Source organism: Macrosteles quadrilineatus, unplaced genomic scaffold (assembly GCF_028750875.1).
Source record: "Macrosteles quadrilineatus isolate MER2022 unplaced genomic scaffold, UCM_ALF_1.0 Scaffold_2__2_contigs__length_208266976, whole genome shotgun sequence".
NCBI classification, from domain to species: Eukaryota; Metazoa; Arthropoda; class Insecta; order Hemiptera; family Cicadellidae; genus Macrosteles; species Macrosteles quadrilineatus.
In genome coordinates, this window is record NW_026542595.1 from 108,022,803 (window position 1) to 108,046,110 (window position 23,308).

The 23,308-nt window shown below is 33.0% G+C and overlaps 1 protein-coding gene across 1 annotated transcript in view; it reads right to left on the reverse strand.

Annotated features, from left to right (window-relative positions):
• Nucleotides 1-23,308, reverse strand: part of LOC128986194 (transcription factor Sox-13-like) — a 181,574-nt gene that overhangs the window by 115,638 nt on the left and 42,628 nt on the right. The window contains exon 2 of the mRNA XM_054406399.1: nucleotides 17,439-17,474. The gene's annotated coding sequence lies outside the window, so the exon portion shown is untranslated. The remainder of the gene's footprint in view (nucleotides 1-17,438; nucleotides 17,475-23,308) is intronic.

The window sequence follows — 23,308 nt, forward strand, 5'->3', positions numbered from 1 at the left end:
AATGTTAACTGTAATGATTGTATAGCTCACTTATTCTGAAGGTAGCTGGTTCGAATCCTAGCAAGATTCTATTTTACATTAAGATTTAATTTGATATAGGGATATTATTTAATTATGCTTTGTAACAACTTTTTCACTTTAGATAGTAACTGATCAGAATTTCGTAAAAAAAACTTAAAACATTCAAAAGTAGTAGATTATATCAGAAAAATAAGGAAATATAGACTGTCAGCCGTGCAGTGGTTACCACGAATACCATAGGTTCTGGCGCACACCACTGGGAGCGCCGTGTAGCTACGTAACACGTACGCCGTAACAACATGGTGCTCCCAGCGGTGTGCGGTCTATATTTAATTCTTTTTGTCTATGATTATATATTATATAAAAACAATAAACGGTATCAGCTAGCTGATGCATACCTTCATTGAATATCTTGTCAACAACAGTTTTAATGGATAAGAGGTGGGAGTAACCAACTATGCTAGTTTATGGTAAAAAAAACTACAAATTATTTCAATAACTTTTGAACTGTAGTTTTTAAGCCATGGGCGTTAAACCATTTTCAGAGCTAAAAGGACCATAAAATATAAAAATCTTATCAAAATCAAACAGTTTTATTAAATCCGATTTTCCGTTTTTATCGGGTTTTATGAGAAAACTTCAATACAATTTTAAAATGAAAAAAACCTGAAGATATTATGGATTAGTACCGAAGAATCAAACGCCATCAAAATCGTACCACATATTTAGTTTGTAGCTCCGTACACAACCACACACACACATCATTTCGAAAACCACTTTTTGGATTCAGGGGACCAAAAACGGATATTTACACCCAAAACTCAAACTTGAAGGTTTAGACAAAAAAAAAATACAACTCCATATAATTATGCAATGGGGAAGAAAATAATAATTTTGAACATTTCTTATATTGAAAAGAAAAACAATGTTGTTATCATATATGTATTTTCTAACTCCTTCACTTCACTTTCACGTTCAACAACTTACCTCCAATTTCTACATCGACGCTATACGCTACCTACAAAACCACATTACGACTAATGAATAATGTAGGCAAGACAAGACATCCGAAGTCACTAATAGGAGCGAGAACTTACAAACAATCTGTAGGGATGAAAGGGGTAGTTTGTTGGGGGGGGGGGGGGTATAACACTGTAACAACATTACTAAGCTCAGCGGTGCATTAAACCCTGAAACTTGCATGAGACCGAAGTTAACCTTTTATAATTATATCGGAGGAGGATTTGCATCGTGAACTTTCCGCTTAGACAATTAGGAGAAAGGGTTTGTATAAGGAACCCCTTTGAAGTTGTCTGTGATTGGGCTAGAAACGTTGTAATGGGGGGTAATCTTATGAGGTTTCGTTTTAAATACACTGGGAATCAAAATTGACTTTCTCCCCCATAAATAGTATGTGGGAAAGAATTTATTTTGTAAATTGAGTGTAGGGTAGGGGTGGCGTGTAGGGGGGTGTAGGGGGGAGGATGTAGGGGGCAGGGTGTAGGGGGGAGGGTTTAGGGTATATATATATACACCTGTTTTGGGTCCTTCTTTTTGATCATGAGAGGTGACTTAAGGTAGTGGAAAATGGCTGAAATAACCCTTCAAATCACATAACTCCCAGCAAAAATATTTGTTTTTTTAGTTAGTTTAAAATCATTGCGCTCAACTAGCAACAATAATTTAAAGAAGGTGACATACTTTACGTACGAGCTGATGTCAACAGTGGCATTGTTTTCGGAATGTTGGCAGAATAGTTTACAGCTGGTCGCCAACAATGATCAGCTGGCATTTGCGTTGCCAACATAGCAACACTAATTTTTACTGCCCACAACAATTACTTATATGAAACCAAAATCCGCTAAAACAAGTTGATTTAAAATCTGGTTCCGTTATTTGTTTCATAAAATAGGAACGACGTTAAAGTAGCAAGGAAAAATGACAAATTCTTGAATACAAAATATTATAGAAAATTTAAAAATCCAATAAAACTGTAAATTATTAATAAATATGAAATAGTAAAATATATCTGCTAGGAATAACAACCGGGACATTAATCTACGGAAATTATCCATAAAACGAACTATTATTTGTGTTGGATGTAATGTTAGAGTTGGATGAAAACTGTGAAAACTTAATTTACTTACCCCTACAAAGTTAGATAAAACCCTGGACATGTCAGTTTCAAAATAAAATGTAGGTATTATATATTTTCCTCATCTTTGCCTGAATAAGTCTATCTAACAAAATACTCAATAAAACCCAATAATCACAATAACTATTGACATTGTGAAAACATTCCCAAACTCATTACATAATCACAGTTAAATAAGTGAAAACTCTGGTAAAAATACATTCTGCAAAGGGTATATTCCTTTGAGTTACCCTGTACAAACACATTAAAAGTTTTCTCCGCATTGCATATTTAAGTCCCAAAACAAAGTGATGACAAAGCTTGAGCAAATAAGGGGTTTTGTGGAACCCTAAAACAAACCCTTCCAACGCTCTTGGAGTAGCAAAAGAAATTGTTTATTCTCTTATTTATTCTCTTACTTATTAAGGTTTGTTTATATTACAGTTCGCTTTGTGAGATGAATAGAATTCTTTGATGTGCGGTTGGCCAATTGATAGTAGTTAAGAGTAGAGAGTAATTATCGTAAATAAAAAAATATTCCTAAATTGTTATCGTACTAGAATTGTTGTTGTTTTTTTGTTTGATTATTAATTAATATCACGAAATAACTTGGTGTTTTAGATATTTAATATTAATAATAATAATGTCTTTGTTGCTCTTTGACAATTGTACATTGTATATCAAACGACAATAAATAAAATCAATACAATAAATGAAATAAATGTAATCGCTGTAGAAACTAAGGTCGGAACTTCGGTCATTTATTTATAAAATCCATACATATATGTAAAAAAAGGAATAAATAAACTATTAATTAACTACAATAAACAAAATCCTATCCAAAAAGGGATAAAAGCAATAATCTAATAAACAATGACGAAAAACGAACGAAACCCCTGGGGAAGAAAATTTTATAATCAATTAAATTTAATTTTTAGGTTGAAGCTTATGTCCACCATACATATTTATTTAAAAAAGAGTGTATACGACAAGCAGGTTTAAAGGAATTTCCAGTTTGATTTTTCGCGTATGTTCTAAAATAGGTGTTGTCAATTTAAATAATTATTTAACGTTTCATCGATTATAGTATGACTCAAGATCAATGATATCAATGTTAAATGTATTGTAAATAGACTTTCAAGTATATAGATTGATATTTCAAGCTATTTTCCCTCCAGCTGGTTTCTTTTCCCCCCAGCGATAAAAAGAACTAATTTTGATTTAAAAATGGGAAAACATAACATTAAATGAAGTACATAGACGTTGAAAAATAAGAATCAGAGATAAAAAAAACCTGAGGTGTAGAAAGAACTACTAAAACCTGCAAGCTAAGTATTAAAAATACCCCCACTGGAGCAAAACTTCAGACTAAGCAAATATCCATCCGCAATGGATTTTATTTTTACTTAAAAATGACAGGTTTTCCCTACTTAAATATTTTGGGCTCTAACGATTACCTAGGTTTGCTGTTACGGGTAGTGTAAGGTGTGTTTTACGTGAAATGTTAATAGCTTAGGTTGAAATAACCCGATTTCCAGTGAAAGTTCCCGCATCCAGATTTTACCAAAGATATTTGCGGTAATAGCTTATTCCTTATATGTTTCCTAACAGATATTTTGTCGCTACTGTATAAATTAAAATTATAAGAAATACAAAACCACTTATGTTCAACTTTAAATTGTAAGAGCCATTCTCTTGTGGAAACTACTTAACAAAGCTTGTTAAAATCATTCCTGCAAGGTTGGCAGTATTGTCACCCAACAATGAGACAACGAGGGTGTCAGCTGATTGTGGCGTTGCCAACTTTACAAGCGTGAAACATGATCGTGTAGACAGATGGAAGACGTTACATCGTCTTTGCACCACGATAATGACACAAGAGAAACAATATTGCGAGGATTCCACAACTGGACAGTTTTGTAAGAATTCCACAACTTGACAGTGTTGCAAGTGTTCTCTAAAAGCGGCAGTGCAACAAATAATGCTGAGAAAATTATTTGTCTGTGAAATAAAAATGTGTTCAGGGTTGTGCTATTATTAAATAATTCATTTCATGCATTCAAAAAACTTCAAATAATAGTATCTTAAATTTTATACGTAAAAATGTAGATGCTTTTCCTAAATATGGCAAAGTATTTTTATTCAAATCCATTTTCTCTTTCCACCTTTTATCCGTATTAATCAGCAGTAGACAATTAAAAGACACTTTTACTTCTGATAACTTTAAAGAGTGACGATGTTTTTTTTATGCCATTTCCCTAATTTAAGACCAAATAGAACTATGCACATGATGAAATATATTGAACATCTTTAATTTATTTATATGTTTAAATATATTAAATATGATTATATTGGGGAGTCCAGGTCGAAATTTTAAATAGTTTTTAAAATTTTTCCTTTTTATAGCACAGAATTTCTTCTCTAAAATGGCATACTTACTTTTTTAATTACTAACCTATAAATGTATAAAAAAATATATTTTCCATAACATTGCAGTGACGTTTTAAAGGTAAAACTCGTTGACCCTTGGAGGATTTTCTTACCGATTTCCGCAACTTTACTTTTTAGAAATTTAATGCCATTTTTTCAGGACTGGTAATACATACAGCTGTGAAATTTTTACCATGTAGTCTTAGTTACTTATTCCAAACACAGACATAAAGATGTCATCATATCTTTAGTAGAAGTCTTTAAAAAAACTAAATTTATTTTTGAAACAAATATTTTTAAAATCCATAAAATCCCATAAAATAATTCTTTTTTATTTTAAATGAAAAATCTTGTGTCTGTGACTAGTGTATTAGTATACCAAGTTTCACTATCCTACCTCTTCTAACTCCTGAGAAAAGTGACATTTAGTTAACATTACTAAACATAGGACCTTGGACTCCCCTTAAGCAAAAAAAGAGTGTACTGCTGTCAGTTACACGATTCTCCCAAATATACCAAACTTGCATTGTAGATTGTTTCTATATTTACTGCAGCTGCTGCGCACTCATTAACATCAGCCGAGATGGTCTTCAATCTTCATATTAACCTGGTACAAAACAGAACCTCCTACTTATAATTACCCATATTAACATCCAGAGATGCCATATGGCCAGGTAGTCAAAACAACCTACTCCGTTCGTTTATCGACTACTTCCTCATTATATTTCATCTGTCTTGGACAACTTGCTGCTCGTTGAAACAGTTTAGTTACATGTAAGTAGTTTTAATTACAGGGAAACTAATTTGCAGTTTAAACGATCTTGCTGATGAGTAAAAGCGTATAGAAAAGAGATTAAAATATTTTACTTGTCACACTCATTGGGGGTTGGGCGTCGTAAAACATTGTGGCTCTTTTTAATGTTAATTTTCTGAAATACCGTTAAATTGTGTTGTGATAATTGTATGTTAGCGGGTGGGGGTTGTTACCAACCAATTTACGTTACGTAGTGGAACTTAGGCCAACCAAAGGTAAACAAATTAATTTGAGTTCCTAAAACTGGGGATTCTTTGACATATTATTACCTTTACCAACACAATTGCTACGTACTAAGGTAAGCTATTTATTTTCCCATTACCACTTATATAAATCCAAATAACCTTAGAGATGGTACTAGCTTATGATGACTAGATGTTTGTTTATTTTGAAGCAAATCTAACAGTTAAAAAGCTACGGTAAAACTTCGATAGCAAGAATGTCGCGAAATTATTAAATAAAACTTGTTATCAATGTTGACTTCTTATCGAGGTTTGCAATAATTGTTATTAGTACTAAAATAAACTAAAGGGGATTTCAAAATGACACGTTATCAAGTGTGACTTGTTATCGAGGTTCCGCATTATGTTTGATTCGCATAAAGCCTGCGACCCTTAGATTGTGAAGCGAGCACCACATAAACTCAATTAATGTCCGTTAACGAAATTTAGACTGTTTTAGGGGAAGCTTTCTTGGATCCCCCACCACTTTTTAAGTTATTGTATATCAATTTCAAACATTCAATTTCAATTTCAAGGGCGAAGTGGAGGGGATGGAATCGCTTCTCCTCAAAACTCTTCCTTCAGAGTTAATATTCAACAATATGACGAGAACTTTAACTGAAATATCCAAAATCAACGGGTCACATCCAAAACCAAAATCGTCCCGGAGAATCCTAAATTCTCGCGGGAGGCCGGGACTCCCCACTGAATGATCTAGCACCCTCGTTGAATAGACCGCATTTTGATCCAGCGTTCGGTGTGGGCTATTCATACTCTGTGTGTGTGTGTGTGTGTGTGTGGATGGCACACGTCCCACTATTGTTGCTTGTTGTCAACGGTGCTATACAGATATAGCCTCACCGAAGCACCTGTTCGCCCTAATGAGAATACTGCCACAAAACGTTGGCTTTTGTTTTCTGTCCTGTCATAACTGATGGAAATATTTTAATTTTTCCTCCTGTCACGCTGTTTAAATTGCTCGTGTGGAATGCGCTTGGCAAAACAATAGAGCAACAGAAATTCTGTAGGAGTAAATGGATTGTGAAAAGCATTTAAATACTGGTGCAGTGTGGATTGTTTTCATTGTCTTCTAGAATTAAAATATATCAAGGCGATTTACCAGCAATATATCTAGTGAAACATAATTTTTAAATGAAACATATGTTATTGCAATTACACAAATATAATCAATCAATTCAAAAGATTTGTTTTATTCCCTACTATATGTTAAATCCATCAGCGATATAAGATAAGAATAGAAAATATACGTATAGATCCTACTAAATCCATCAGCGATATAAGATAAGAATAGAAAATATACGTATAGATCCTACTAAATCCATCAGCGATATAAGATAAGAATAGAAAATATACGTATAGATGATCAATCACAAGCTATTTAGTGCGTATGGTTCTATTACTAAATTTAACAACAATAGGTTGGACCGCTTTCCCTAAAAACGTTTAAGTACTTCCATCTATAATTCCTCTAGTAAAAATACCAAAATAGAAAAAAATCTGATCCAAAACGCATATATAGAACGCAAAGAACGTATGTTTGTCATCGCATTGTAAACACCAATCATAAGATTGAAGAATGGACCCCTGACACCGACATCGACTGCTTGCTTTTTTACTATTCAAGTTTAGAGCACAATCACAAGTACGATAATTAATTAGGTTGGTTTAATCCTAATAAGTTCTACCCCGACATCAAGACAATTAAGATAATCACGCCGAAATTCATCCCTGAGCATTCTTGTGGTTCAATTTACGAGTTTGGTCTTGTCCAAGTCTTATAGCGATAAAAAAAGAAAAACGGACCCAAAACGCATCCCTGAGGTACACCTCACTCCTTATCTCAATGCAAGTGTAGAACACAGCCACATCTGTATCAGCTGATGACGTGATAGTGGACCGGAAGTGGCCAGAAGTGCGCGCGCCAGAGATAGCCTCACTTCCGTGTCCGGTGACATAGTGTCTACACATAGCCTCACACCTGTTGGTGACCGGACCAGCTAGCCTCAAACTATGCTGTGAGTATTGATGGTTTTGATTTGTTTAAATTAATTTTAAGATTTAACTACTGTTAGTAGCGATGTATTAAAGGATTCTTGGGGTGGATTTGCTGTTTATCTGTTTATATTTACTTATTGTCCATGGAAAATGTTAGTTTAATTTATAATTAAGCAGCACGATGGCCCAAAAATAGTATTTAATTATTTATGTAGTTAAACAGAGATCTCTGAAGAGGGTATTTTCTCTAACCTATGAAAACAATAATTTTACAGTTTCAAAGTTTTTCCTGAATTAAAAGCTTCAAGGAAAATCTGACCTACTATATTAAAAAATAATAATATAGATTATAATTGTTATGGTAAAGTATATAAAATGTGGAAAAACTAATCTCACATAGTAAAAATAAATTTAATTAAGTTGTGAGTGTTATGATACATTTTACTTGTAAATAATATAAACTTTTTCTAAACAATGTTCATAAGGCGGGGTGGAAAGAATTAGAATCATTGTTAGAAAAAAAAATGTTATAGGCTGTAGATGTAATAAGTGTGGTTGAGTAAAAGCGAGACACATGAACAATAATTGTGATAAATATATCAAGAAATTAATTAATTACCTATTGTATTTATACTTGATCCAGTCAGTCTACGGTGGTAGGTATACAGCAATCCCGGTGCGATATAATAGGTCGACGCTAGCCCATGAATGAACTGCTCCAATACGTCACCGGCGGAATTAGCTCTCTGGTTATAGCCGCCACCACAACACACCACTGCACTGGTCTACCGCAGACACGGTGATATTGTCACTGATATTACTGATATTGTGTCACGGGGAAACTGATATAGAGTTATCGTGGGGAATGATATAGAAGGTTATCGTATAACGTTGAAATGTTATTTCTATAAGGGGGAAATCTCGTAGAGAGATGAAGCTATACAGAGGGTTTTCATTAAGGGGAAATCAAACTTAAGTTTGTCGTTGATGGGGAACTGATATAAAGGTATAAAGGTATTTGGTATCCATACAAAGTTAATTGAAAGATTGTACTTCCACGATGGGAGAAGGGAAATGTTGTAAATGGGAGATATTATACAGAGGACTGCTGTAGAGAGAAAACTAATTTGAATCACAGACACAAATAATTAAATATAGACCATCAGCTGTGCTGCGGTTACCATAGGTTCTGGCGCACACCGCTGGGAGCGCCGTTATGGCGTACGCGCTACGTAACTACACGGCGCTCACAGCGGTGTGTCTGAACTTATGGTAACCATGGTGACCGCAGCACGGCTGACAGTCTATATTTAATTCTTTTTGTCTATGTTTGTAGATACGTCTCAACACAAGTAATGGTGTAGAGTGGGAATTAATATAAAGATCCACCGTGAATAGAAAACTTTATGGTTTGTCGCAAAAGGAAAACTCATATACATGTATAAACTTATGCTGAAATGACTTTATGAGATCAGTCGTAGGGAAAAACTGATATTGGTCTGTCGTAGAGGTTAAATCATTAATATACAGGTCTGGAGTAAATTGAAAACTAATATTGAAATCAGTTGTAGAGGGAAAATTGATATAAGTAAATTAAAACTAAAAACCGTTTTTTACTGCCAGGTTATTCTGAGTTTCCCGTATTTATGTACACTGATTATACAAAATTTAGAGAGACTCAACCCCCTATTCCAGAAAATCCATATCATAGTTATCATATAAGATATACAGGGTGGAACTTTCTACCATACTTTAGGGCATTGTTCCTGAGTAAGAAACCTATCTAAATAATATTTCTAAATTGTCCAGAAGTCCTTAAATACTCACACAGCCACCATTTTGTTGTTTGTGCACTTATTATTTCTTTTCCAAAACGAGTGGTAAGATACGAAATTGAAACTCTGCACAAACATTTATGACAAGTAGACAACGCTATAAACAATTATGATAATTTTTAAAATTTATAAAACAAAATGGTGGCCATTTAAAACCTTTGTAAAGTCAACGGTTTTTGAGTTATTTGATAAACAGAATTTTAAATAGCAACAATTTTGTTTTAGGAATTTGAGAAATTGTCATGCATTTTTATAGCTTTGTCTAGTTGTCATAAATGTTTATGCAAAGTTTCCACTACATATATTTAATCCCTTTTTAGAAGAAAAATAATAATTGAAAAAAACGAAATAGCGGCTATGTGAGTAACTAAGGACATCCGGAAAATTTATATATGATTTGTAGATAAGTTTCTTATTCAGGAATATCGGTAGAGAGTTATGGGACACTCTGTATTTTCCTATGCAAAAATAATCTTTTTTCCTCTTTAACATTTTTACACTACTAATCAAACATTTGCAAAACAAGAAGTCGCCCCACACGAAGAAATTTCAACTCAAATTAAACTCAAATCCAAAACATCCTTTAATCCTGCTTCATCAGTCATCCAACTCGCAGATAAGACTGTCAGCTGATCGGGTAAAAACTGTGCTAATCTGGCGGGCTTTTCGGTCGACATTGAACGATTGGCGGGAACCGGGGATCCAGTTTCAATTTGAAAGTTAGGATTCGTTGACAGCCAGTCATTAGTCAGGGTACATTCGTGATTAACGATTTCCACACACACACACACACACTTACATACACACACACACACACACACACACACACACACACACACACACATAACTCTTACATAAGTACACTGGAACGTTGCCTCGACGATAATGACATTCTGATTGCTACAAATCGGTCAAAGTGTTTTTAATTACTAAACGTAGAGCCTTTCTTCTGCATGCGGGATTCCTTAATGTAGGTTTATTTAGCCTTTCACCTGGAAGTAGAATGTGTTTAAGTGGATATGATGGAATAGTTAAATTAAATGTAATTGTATGGTTATTAAGTATTTAAAGTAATTAAAATGGTATTTTAAAATACACAAAGACATTATAAGAATGAAACAAACTCTTTTATTTACAAAGCCGGTTGAAACAAATTGAGGCATTTTAATAAAACATAATTGAAGTTTTAGGTTATTTTTAGAACCTAACCTAACTAAACCAAACCTTACCTAACTAAACCCAACCTAACCTAACTAAACCAAACTAACCTAACTTAACCAAACCTTACCCAACTAAACCAAAACTAACCTAACCCAACCTAACCTAACCCTAACCAAACCTTACTAACTAAACCCAACCTTACCCAACTAAACCAAAACTAACCTAGCTTAACCCAACCTAACCTAGCTAAACCCAACCTAACCTAGCTAAACCCAACCTAACCTAACACAACCCAACCTAACCTACCCAAACTGTAAACCGTACATTGTAGATCATCATGACATTTCAACCTGAAAAACATTGTGATATAACGGAAAAAGATCAACAATTGCATAATCAAATCCATAAAAGGACTCGATCGATTTTACCCTATTATACTCCTAAATACAAAACACATAATACATTAAAATGGAAGAAAAAACAATAACTTATCGTAAACAAAAACCTTTAGTGAACAAATAATACGCATAGCTCCCACCCTATAAAATCCTCACTAATCAAAGACTTTTCCTGGTTTTAAGACAAAACCCCTCCAAGACATTCAATTGACTATCGATCCACCTCACAGTATTCTGTAAACCACTCTACCAATCACCATTTAATCACCAAATTGTCCCTGAACCGTTGTCCCTATTTATCGGTACGATTCCGTTTCCATTCAGTTCGGTTCGATATTCCAATACCAGCGTTCCCTGTACAATGCCAATCCTATATTCCGGTTTGAGTTCATTCACTGATTAGTTTAAACCCCGCTGGATATAATCCACTTTTATTTCTTTGTGAATGTGTTCGCGATCGTTTTAATACCTGAGTGGATTCGGATTGTGAGAATTTTCAGATCGTTTTGTGACGGTGGATTTTAATTGAGTTGGCCAATAATGGGAAATAGTGTAAAGAGGTTATTTCAGAGGGCATATTTTGAATGAAGTACTTTATATGTGGTATTATATTATTCTTTGCACAGTTTATGATGAAAAAAATTAAAATACTAAAATATAATTGCAATACAAAGTATAGGACAGTTAATTATTTCGTAGCTATCTATAACAACTAAATTTTCTATTTGAATTTATTAAACTTAACCTTTTTTGGTAGATGAATTAGGGTGACTTGCTTCAGTATTTAGAAGCATATTTCATTAAATTAGCTTGTTTGAAGTTGGTATGAAGTATACAAAATATACTTAGATATACAGTAGTTAACATACAATTTGGGTGATCTTCTAGGTATTTAATAATTTTAAAACTTTTTATCCTTTTGTGTTTTCAAGAGTACCCTTTATTTAAAGAACAATTAATAATCATCTACAGTATTAACAGTATATTTTTTTCCTTTTTTCACCATAACGTATGTTAAATTTAAATACATTACAGTTAAAATAAAAATGTAACGCCTAGTTTGAACAATAAATTTCATATTAAAGTAGGAACATAAAATATTTAAATAGATCATCAGTATAGAGATAAACTTATGTAAATAAAAGTATAAACTATAAATGAATAAAAAATATACCGCTGGTTTAAAAATATATCCTCCACTGAAACGTTGGTTATGTTATAAATAATGCCTTTTAAACATGTTTTTGAATATTGTATTATTTTTTTATTGGTGACGTGGGAAATCTGGAAAGAAAAAGATATCTCTATAACTTGGAGGCAGCGCCCGAGTATTCCTGCGAGAAGCAACCTGCACGACTCTGCAGTAGCTAAATTGCTTTTGGCGCCGTTGCAATTTTTAATTTCTGTTCTATTATGCAACACTTATTTAATAAACATAATATAACTATTTTTTATTTTGTAATTACATACTTTACCTTTAAAAAAGGTGTATACTGTTTTAAAAACTACTATGTAATGTACATGTGTATATTGTAAGGACAGCTGCGATTGTAATAAATTAAATTATTACACCCGATAAAGCAAATTTGTGTCCAAGAATAATTATTCCTAACTTATCCAAGACAGGCTTTGTTTTTGAAAACGAATCATGATAAAAGGAATTCTAACTTCAGTTTTTCGCGAACAATTTATATCGATTAAAAATGTGAGTGTGCGGTTACTACTGTTACATAATAAATAGTTGTTTTGGTTGAATCAACTCAACATGTGCAGCAGTACATTGAAAATAATAAATCTGTCAAATTGTATAAGAATAACTAAAACAAGCTATTAAACTATTGATTTTGTATGATGAAAACATCGAAGACAACGTACACAGTAAAAACTGTTTTTACAGCATTAGGCCTAAATTATAATTAATTAATTTTATCGTTGAATTATAAGAAAAAAACCCATCTTATTTGTCGAACATAATCTGAGATTAAAGAATTGACAAATTTCTACATAAAAAAGAGAATCACAAACTTTGGTAAATCTTAAATCACCCAAATAAAAGTTTTTACCTACCACTGCATGGAAATTATCATTTTTCCATACCTGTAAACAGTACGCAAAATAGCTCATTGCCGCTCTAAAGCGGGAATGAATCATTCCCGCTCGCTAAATTAGCTGATTTCACAGTTGTCGTTTCAAGACCAATCACAGCCATGGAGCTAGTACACTAGTTAACAACCGGTAAGAAATAACATAACCTAGATTACATCTTATTTGCATCTAAAAAGTTAATCAGTGTGTTATAATAAGTTAATTATGGTGGTAGGAAAATTCTTGTGTGTATTACGAGCACAAAAAGTTATTGCGCACTTAAACACAAATAGCTGTTGTACAATAATCCATCAAAAAAGTTCATAACCAACCTTTCATCAATTAGTTGGTTCTCTGACTATCCGTGATCACCAAAGGCGCCTTCAACAAATAAATTACAAACCAACCAAACGAATCAACAATCGCACTAACGAGAACTAACTACTTAACGAATCAAAATTAGAAACCGAACGGTTAACGAGCGACCATTGTCTTTGATCGAGTGAATGAAAAAGGAATGTCGACGATTAGCGGTGAAACAATAGAGGAGGCTGTGAAACACAATAGAGAAGGCAGCGAGCCAAAATCAGCTGTTCGACAACACAGCTGAGAAATGACAACAATGGAACTTGAACGGGTCATTTCACATCCTGTCAACAGTAGCCAGGAAGATATCAGCTAAACAGCTGATTGGTTAAACGATTAAACGTTTGGAGATGTCCAAGTTAAAGAGATGGTGCTTTATTGAGGTATTCCAGTGTAGATATTAATGTTTTATAGCCCCTGATATGTTGAAATGATGTAAAACTAAACTTACGTAATTATTTCCTATTAAGGGTTAATATTAGTCAGATTTATACATGTATAGATCTAAAACATCGTATTTAACAGGTGATAGTGGCGTTCTTCAGTCTGTTGTACTGTCATATAGTTTAAACTCAACCATCTAAATTTTTAATATCTGTAAATTTGTTTTAACTATCTGACGACTCCATCGACTGAACAATTTGCTAGTAAACGATGTCTTGTCCTTGAAATATGTACATATATTAGTGAATTGGAGTTTATTTTACAGACAACTGTGAACTGGCTCGCAAGTTGTTAGATTATAGACTACATTCCATTACATTTTTGTTTGAGATCGCATTTATCTGTTGAGATTATATAATTATTTACAAATTTGCATGTATCGATTCATTCTTTTAAAAAAATCTTCATGAAACCATTCTTCAATGTAAGTGAACATTTTTTTAGCAAACTAGAACGAAGTCATAACAACGTTTTAACACATTTAAAAAATTTACTAGAATGTTGGCTTGGATCCGAATCAAGGTGTACGAATATTTTTGGATGTAAAAACAAGGAAAGTCTTGGAGCGGAAGTTGATAATGATATCAGAATGGAGGGACGCAGTTATTTGTGCAGTGTTTCCGGTGAGAAGATGACAAGTAACAGCTGATCGTAGTCGCTGGGCAGGGGCCAGCGGAAGTGGCGAGTTAGCGGATAGCGGATAGTGGAAAGGTAAAGTGTCCACAGAATATGGTCTGTATGATATAACTTGTCTTTGACTACCTGGGAACAACCCAGGTCTTAAACCATTGGAAAGTCCCTTGGTAGACGGAGGAATTGGAGACAGGTTCCATCATACAGAATATAGATGGCGAGTTATTGGGAGACTTGAGAAATTGTTGTGTTAAAAGTTATTTATGTAAATTACCAATTATATGATTATAGACTAAGTCTTTGGTATGAGCAACATCAAAGTATAGACAAAACCATAATAAACCTATGATGCGTTTTGCATATAATCTTAAACATAATTCAAAGATTTATGATATTTGTGTACACGTAAATACAAATTAAGTGAATAGACATGAGTATGTTGCAAGCAGTTGATTTTAACGATTGTTAATATGTTAAAATGGTTATTAAAATAATTATTGGTAAGCATTTATATAACCAGACCGATCTTATGTAAAACCTCATGTTGTATATTTTCTTAGACCAATGATTCTATAACGCATTTGGATTTTTAAATGGTTGAATAAGGAAATAATTATACATAATGTTTAGCTATCTGGGAACGAGTTAAATTTTTAATTTTGCATAAACATTTATTTTGGTTGTCATTATTGTAACTGCTACGATTAACTGCGATTCATCTCACCATAGTCATAGGGTCATAGAGTAACGGACTTCTGCCCTTGTGTGATTACTGTATTTGAGGTTTATCAATCACCAATGGGTTTTGTTATGTAATGTGAGTTTATATTGTAATCATATAAACGGTAAAAGTAGTAAATCATCCAATTATTTTCTAGTATAATCAATTATAATGGTAAGAACGTGCAATGAAATGAATGATTTATTGTCGTTAAAACTATGTACAAAGTTCATGACAATCGTCAAACGAAAAACAAAACAATCAAGATGGCTCTGGCATTTACACTAAAATAACCTAAACTCTAAACCAAAGTACTCTTCATGTTTATACAGGCAAGCCTGGGTTAGAGTGGTTTTTCAAACTTGTTTGAATTTTAAAACACACAGGTTTTTGATGGAGGCAGGGAAGAAATTGTACATTTTAACACCTTGGTACTCAAAACTATTTTGAGTGGCTGTATACTAATGTCTTAGTGTGGACAGATTATCTTTAGGTCTAGTGCACATCAGATATCTTTTCAAAGTGAGGAATGTTTTCTTTTAAATACAACAAACTTGCCAAAACATACAAAGATGGAAATGTGAGAATGTTAAGACCCACAAAAAGGGACTTACAATGTGTTCTTCTATTCACACTACAAATTACTCACCACCTTCTTTTTTAAAGTATAAGCAACCTGTTACCATAAAAACTGTTGGCCCACAGTGAGGTATTATAGGACAAATAGCTATGAATGTGCCCATAATATATACCAATAAGGACATAAACTGAAACAGTGGACCTAAGTACTCTTATCATAAATATGCCTTAAAGTGTAAAGCATACCAAATTTCTACTGATGTTCACAATTACATAGCAAAATCTAGTTTAAGCTGCAAATGTTCTAAATTATGTATGAATCAGACAAATTTGCTATATCAATAACGTTTCGTGAATCTGATTATGGAAATGTATTAAGTGAAACCAACTTTAAGAAGTGAAAGGTCTTAATTAATAATCCAGTGAAGGATCCCTCCAACAAAAGCTTCTAGAAATACCCCACGAAAACAACTACACTCTCAACAAATAATAAACTTTGGATATTTATGCTCATTAAAACAACAAAGGTCTAACGTGCAAATAAACTAGCCTATCAAAAGACGCAATTTAAAAACCACAAACAAAAGCGTTAAATCCTTTGTCTAAATCACAAAGATCGCAGAAATAGACGAAACAAACCGACGGTTTTACTGTGTTACGAAAAAGAATAGACTGAGACAAAGGTAATATTGGAGGGAGTGATCATTAACATGTCAGAAAATGGCGGGAAGCCAACAGTGTTACCAACAATACCACAAGCCGACAATAACAATAACAAAACAACACCAGCTGATTCATTTTGTTTTAATTGTCTGAGTTGGCAGCGGAAAACCGCTTGAAATAGATCTTATAAAGTGAAAAGGACATAAGTACGACTAAACTGTAAACTCTGTTTTTATGTGTGCCGTAACTACTAATAGTGGGATTATGTTTGCTCTGTGTTGTTCATTTAAACAGTTGAGTTAATGTAACAATTGTAGTCTAAAGTGTGGCTTATCTTCAAAAGTAACGATTATGTACCGATCCTGAGAAAAGTCAGTAGCTTTTTGATGGTTCGAAACTGGACCCAGCTGTTTCTGATCGTTGGGCTTTAAATAAATGATCCTGACTAATGAAACCGCTGATCTTAAAAGATACACAGGTCATCATACACCATTCTACACTCATCCTTCACTCATATTTGGGTTAAAATACGCACCTAGGTGGCGTCCCCATCTCAATTATTGATCATTTATAATTGATTATTGATAATAATTAGATTGTACGAATATTTTATATTTTTATATTTACGTATTGACATGTAGTGTGTGGTGCTTCTTTTTGTGTTAATTTTCGGTTATATTAACCTATTATCAAGTAATTATAATGTTTTTTTACTCTAACTTTAAATTCCACGAATAAATAAATAGTAATAAATAAAAAATGTCTTTAATAAGCGTTTCTCTAGTACACCAGCTTTTTAGAACAACTTTCGTTTTTTTTTTAGATAATCTTAATAAAATTAACCTACAACCCATTATAGGGTTGATTTATATGATTGTACACTTATTCTACTCTTATTCTTCTTATTCTATTCTTACCTTTTTATTTTCTTTCACCTTCTGCCATTGGAATTTCTGAAAACAAAGAAATAGATATAGAACATGAACACGACTGGTGAATGATTTAGTTTAAATGTTAGGAACTTCTTTAGGATAATTATAATTAATTCCAGTTGAAATATATGTTCTAGGTTTAAAAAAAGATTTTTGTATCAGAAAACGACTATTAGATAAACATGTAGTTAAATTGCAAGCACTATTTTAGGACAGTTATAATAGATTTTTGTTCAAATGCATGTTTAACGTTTGATGACAAATACTAAAAAAAAAAAAAATACTAACAGACTTCCATGTAGTTATATGTTATTTTGATACGTGCTTAACATTACTAATTCAAATTTTAAAAACACCTTATGGTCTAAAAAGCGCTAACTTTACTTTAAGATGATAAATAAATAGAAGATATTTAACATATTATTATTATTTCAAATTTAACTAACAAATTTAATTCCATGTCAATACAAAAAATTTGAGATAAAAAATAGTAACAATTATTTGTTAACAGATCAGCTATTAATATACTTACATTATAATTATAATTTTGATTCGTTCTCAATTTCTAATCCAAGATTAAAAATTAGTTGGGTGTTTCAAAAACTATGATTAATGTTCCTTTATATCTTTATAATCCTACTTTATCACGCCCACACAGACTTTTAGAGCCAATAGAAATTAATCTTCATGTTTTATTTGTGAATAATGTCCAGTCGTGCTAACTTCCGTTCATAAAAACTAAAGGAAAGATCTTATTTAAAGGGTAAGTATTGAAACCTTATAAACTAATACGAGTATCAATATTCAAATGGTACAGAAATGTTCTGACTTTGTACAAAAATTTGGTAAAAATAAATTATTTTCGTTGAGTCAGTGGTTAAGGCGGCAACACGATGGACAACAATAAAAACAGATGTCTTAGGTTCGCAAATTAAAGTGTATTAATTAGGTTATGTGTATCAATTCACCCTTGCTTTACTTAATACGATTATGGATGTTTTTTCTACGTATGACTCAAAATTAACTAAGACTAACAATGTCCAGAAAGAAAACCCAAATGGGAAATTGAGACAACAAATTTAAGGCTTAATTATATTTTACCACAACTATAAATTAATATTCTTAGGCTCTGAAAAACTTCACACAGAAAAAATGCTTAGACTTTTTTATATACCTTTACAACTATTTGAATAAAGTAAATTAATTTTAATTTTAATCTTCGCCCAACTATTAATTAAAACAGAAGGTTAGGTGAAACTAAACCAAAACACACTTGGATTACTCAAAACAAATTAGTAATAAATCAATCAAAATGTTTAAGAACCCAATCTAAATTTTAAATGAAAGTAATTAAACCACATAAAGACTTTCGTTAGTTTGTGTAGATTATGTGGTAAGATAGAATGTCCCAATGAGAGCCTAAGGCTGAATGGACCAAGTGTCCCTCGAATACCGAAGAATATCTGGAAAATCCTGTAATTTACTAGACCCTTTCACCTTTCTTATTTCGACTTTCGCAATCCTATGATTTGATGAGGGTTTTGTAAACTGAAACTCTCAAGTAGATAAGGTTTGGTCCAAAGAAACATTTTGGTTACCTTCATTGATGCTTTGCTGTGGCTTACTTCTTTGATTCAAAGATTTACTGATTGAAGTATGTTGAAAAGTACTTAAACGATTATTTGGTTTTTTTTATAGATTAATGCTTTTATGAACTTTTTCTTAATGAACATTTGAAAACAGTTTTTACATCTGCGCCAATTAATTTGGGATATCTAAGTTCCACATTAAAATAGCTTTGTTTGGATACAAGACTGAAATTTGTATTTAGTTATCAAACAAATATTAAGTTTTGAAATGAATACTCCACTTAAATGGCAAGTATTTAGTTTGGAAACAATAAACCATTCCTACGATTCGAGTGACAATCTTGCAATACGACTCAAACTAAAACAGAGCCCAAGTGACATTCTAGGTACTGCAACTCGAAACAAACCACCCACTGACAATTAAAATCGGAATAAGTACTCAATAAATGTTACACTCTTCCAATTGAACTCGACAAAGGTGAAAAAAACACTTGTAAAACACTTGAAAAAAAAACTGGATAGAAATTACATTTTCAAGACAAAATTCAACTCATAACATTTTTGCAGCTAACGCCAACACAAAATACATAACACACCAATATTATTGTTAATGAAACACGTTTATTTTTTACTTGTCACAAGTAACAATGTTTTAGCTAGTTAGTCATACTACAGCTTAACACTATCGATTCACCGATAGCCACTATAAATGTAATTCAAACTCTAATGGTTAAAATGGTCACAATGTACCACCAATGTATGCAGTGATTACAAATATGAATTTGACTTTTTTGGGCCGTTGATTAAATAAACGTAAGAAATTCCAATTGCTTTAATACACACAAAAACATAGACACGTTCAACCAAAATTAGTCAGAAATGATAGACTTTTAGCTACAACAAATTTTAATATATGTGGAAGAAACCGATAACCAATATCAATTGAAACCGTTTCAGTTGCAACTCAGAAGTTACACTGTCACGGTTACAACTCAACTTAACAAAAGTGACAAACTGAAAAACAATATCAACGTAATTGCAACACTTTAGTTACAACTTGTCACAAAATACACTATCGCAGTTACAACTCAACTTAAGACAAGTGACAAACCGATAACTAATATCAATTGAGACCGTTTCAGTTGCAACTCAGAAGTTACACTGTCACAGTTACAACTAAACTTAACACAAGTGACAAACCGATAAACAATATAAAAATAATTGCAACACTTTAATTGCCAAATGTCACAAGTTACACTGTCGCAGTTACAACTCAACTTAACACAAGTGAAAAACTGGTAACCAATATCAATTGAAACACTTTCAGTTGCAACCCTTAAGAAAAGACACATTTGCAACAACTCGACACAAGTGACAAAACCGATAAAAATATAAATTGAAACACTTCCAGTTGCAACTCGTCACAAGTTACACTGTCACAGTTACAACTCAACTTTACACAAGTGACAAACCGATAAACAATATCAACATAATTGCAACACATTCAGTTACAACTAGTCACAAGTTACACCGTCGCAGTTACAACTCAACTTAACACAAGTGACAACCAGGTAACTGATATAAATTGAAACCGTTTCAGTTGCAACTCAGAAGTTACACTGTCACGGTTACAACTCAACTTAACACAATTGACAAACCGACAAACAATATCAACGTAACTAAAACACTTTAGTTGCAACTCGTCACAAAATACACTGTCACGGTTACAACTCAACTTAACACAAGTGACAAAACGATAACTAATATAAATTGAAAAAGTTCCAGATGCAACTCGTCAGAAGTGACAAACCGGTAACCAATATCATTTGAAACAGTTGCAACTAATCAGAAGTGACACATTTGCAACAACTTGACACAAGTTACATACCGATAAACAATATCAATTGTAACAGTTCCAGTTGCAACTTATCAGAAGTGACAAACCGGTAACCAATATCAATTGCAACAGTTCCAGTTGCAACTAATCAGAAGTGACACATTTGCAACAACTTGACACAAGTGACATACCTATATCAATTGCAACAGTTCCAGTTGCAACTCATCAGAAGTGACACATTTGCAACACGACACAGCTGACACGAAACTCTCGTTGCTACTGTCACTCGCGGAATCCTCCCCAAAGACAGATCACGGAGAGGCGCTCAGATGTAGTCGTTAGACAATGGGACGTAATTGGTAGGCTAAATAACGCCCAATCACACGCCTGTCGCCCGCCCATTATTCTTTTTAATTGGCGCCGATATCGGCCACAGGCGCTGCCGTCAGTCTGACTGTTACAAAGCCAATCTAGACTACCATGTAGATCCTCGGCTTGTCTATGTTTGATTGGTAAATATTCTCCATCTTAAAAATAGAAAACGATACGATAGCAAATTATTCTATACACAAACTACTGTTTTCGATAGATTTGTTGGACGGATATTGATATGTTTTTCATCACTAGGGTGTAAAGTGACTCTTTTCCAACCGAGATCAAGTTTTACGATAGAGGCGAAGCTGTAATATTATTTCTATCGTACCTTTATTTATTTAACCGTGAAAAATCGTGAAAATTTTGTTTACAGAGGGTGGCCAAATTATTAGACTAGACGTATGTACTGTGGTTTAATGCATTTTTGACTTAACTTTGAATTTGGTTAGAAAACGTGTTGTTTCCTAAAACTGTTGTTTCTTTTACAGTAAAAAAAAAAAACAGCTGATTCAGTGCTGCCAATGCCATCAGAATCAATACAAAAACATTCAAGCATAATATAAATTGGGTTTATACTGAAGTCCATACCAAATTAGGCAGTTTTATTTTAGTTTATACATGTTTTCTAACCAAATTCAAAGTTAAGTCAAAAATTCATTAAACTACTGTACATACGTCTAGTCTAATAATTTGATATCAATACATGTAAAGCATCTATACCTACATTTAGACCCGTTGAAGTATTAATATTTTTTCAATGGTAATATCAATTTATTATTTTTTGGCGGATTAACATCTAAAGCATTAACATGTAAAAAAATCATTTAATTGGAAAACTGTAAAGCTAACTTATAAAGACGAACATTAAGCTCAATGTTTTTTGATTTTCGCGTATTTTAAGCTAAGAGTAAGTGTAAGCTGTGGAATATGGTGTAATTCCTTGGAAGATTAGTTGATTGAGCAAGTTAAATTAAGTACTAAAAGCCCAATAGTTCAAGAGTGATTGGTTACATTTCGAGTTCTTTGTATTTACGAATGGTAACTTAGACCTTAAATTAGACCTTAAATAGTGTTAGTAGACTTATCATCCATCGTATTACAAAAGATGAAACTGTTTCCATGTCTGTGACGTTTAAGATTTGCTGATTTCCACTAAGAGTTTCCCTTTCATTTTAGGTTAAGGATTTGTGGTTTACGGTTTGGTAATAATACTAGAGGCCAACTATTGTTTATATATATCGTTATATCTAGCCAAAACCGTTGTATAATCAATTTGATAACAATAAATAAACATCCTTAACTTATTCCAGGCAGAACTAATCGTAGCAAAGTCTTCAGCTCATTCATAAGGATGAAAAAGTATATTAAGAAGTATGTTTTATTTATGATAGATGAACTACTAATTGGCGACTCAATTTCATCTAATTACAATGCACTTTTCGAACTAGACAAACCCCCTTGAGTAGCTCTAAGTAGCTTTTACAATAGAAGACTTTTACCTTCTAGCAATTGCCTGCAGCCTCTAGTTCCTACCATCTCTCACAGGGAGCGCTGTAGCCGGTGTAATTGGAACTCAAACATAGCCATCCAACCTCTTAATGGGAGAGGCTCATTCACTCACACACACACTCACACACAGACACACAAACACACACAAACACAACACGTATTACGACTCCTCCACCCATTTTTACTTTCTTCCTTGCAACCTTAATTATCATCTTTCCCCTTCGTGACAAATTTATCGTCTTCTCAACCTCGCTAATCTATCTCTCCATTATCCCGTTAGAGCGTTATCGCGGCCGGCAACTTGTTGCTAGGATGCTGCAAATGAGGTTGTCCGAGATGTCGCTGAAGTCTGTTGCCTGAAAGCTTGTTGCAGAAAGATCATTTAGAAATGTTGCAGGAGTAAATGCTGCAGGTATGTTTTGAGAACGCTAATTATAAATTCTTTTCTACAACTGAACATTTGCAGAAATACTTATCGCTCTAATATTTGCTTACAGAAAAACTCATTTGTTACAAAAGTAATTGTTATTATTTTAACAATTTTC